Source organism: Syngnathus scovelli, unplaced genomic scaffold (assembly GCF_024217435.2).
Source record: "Syngnathus scovelli strain Florida unplaced genomic scaffold, RoL_Ssco_1.2 HiC_scaffold_23, whole genome shotgun sequence".
NCBI lineage: Eukaryota > Metazoa > Chordata > Actinopteri > Syngnathiformes > Syngnathidae > Syngnathus > Syngnathus scovelli.
The window spans coordinates 224,836-226,182 of record NW_026061323.1 but is presented as its reverse complement, the minus strand read 5'-3'; positions in this window follow the sequence as shown (position 1 = coordinate 226,182).

Below are 1,347 nucleotides of genomic sequence, written 5' to 3'. Positions count from 1 at the left end.
AGCGATGGTGTTGAACGCCGAGCTGAAGTCCACAAACAGGATCCTGGCGTACTTTCCTGGGGTGTCCAGGTGTTGCAGGATGTAGTGCAGTCCCATGTTGACCGCATCATCCACCGACCTGTTTGCCCGGTAGGCAAACTGGAGGGGGTCCAGCAGGGGGCCCGTGACATCCTTCAGGTGGTTCAGTACTAACCTCTCGAAAGATTTCATGACCACAGATGTCAGTGCAACAGGTCCATAGTCATTCATACCTGTGATGGCGGGCTTCTTGGCCACTGGAACGATGGTGGAGCTCTTGAAGCACGAGGGCACCTCACACAGCTCCAGGGAACGGTTGAAGATCCGTGCAAAGGTGGGCGCCAGCTGCTCAGTGCAGACTTTCAAGCAGGAAGGTGACACGCCGTCTGGGCCCGGTGCCTTCCTGATCTTTTGTCTCCGGAACATCTGGCGCACTTCCTCCTCGCGAATCTGGAGTGCGGGCGCGGCCTCTGCAAGAGAGAGAGTCGGTGACCACGGTGATGGAGGTGTGGACAGAGCAGTTGTGGGGGAAGGTGAGTATGTGGATTGTGTGGATTGTGCTGCAGGAGGTCCCGTTGTGTGGGAGGACCAATCAAACCTGCAGTAGAACCTGTTTAGCTGGTCAGCGAGCCTTGGGCTCTCCGCAGGAGTTTCTTGAAGCCCGTGATGCTCTGCAGGCCTTTCCACACTGTTGAGGGATCAGGATTGGCAGAGAGGTGTCTCTCCAGGCTCTCCCCGTAACACCTCCTGGCTTTCCTGACCTCTCGGTTCAGTGTGTTTCTGGTCTGCTTGAACAGGTCCCGGTCGCCGCTCCTGTAGGCCTCCTCCTTGACTTTGCGCAGCCTCCTAAGGTTCGGTGTAAACCAAGGTTTGTCGTTGTTGTACGTGCAGAAGGTCTTAGTCTGCACACACAGATCCTCACAAAAACTGATGTATGATGTGACAGTGTCAGTGAGTTCATGCAAGTCTGAATTTGCAGCTTCAAAAACACTCCAATCGGTGCAGTCAAAGCAGGCTTGGAGGTCCTGCCTTGACTCCACTGTCCACTTCCTGACAGTCCTCACCACAGGCTTAGAAGTTCTTAGTTTCTGTCTGTAGGCAGGGATCAGATGAACTAGACAGTGGTCCAAGAGTCCTAAAGCTGCACGAGCCACAGAGTGGTATGCATCCTTAATTACGGTGTAGCAGTGGTCCAGTGTCTGTGCCCCTCTGGTGGGACACGTTATGTGCTGTCTGTATCTGGGGAGTTCGTGTGCGAGGTTCGCCCTGTTAAGATCACCCAGAACAATGATTAGTGAATTTGGTAGAAGTTTCTCCATGTCTGTCACC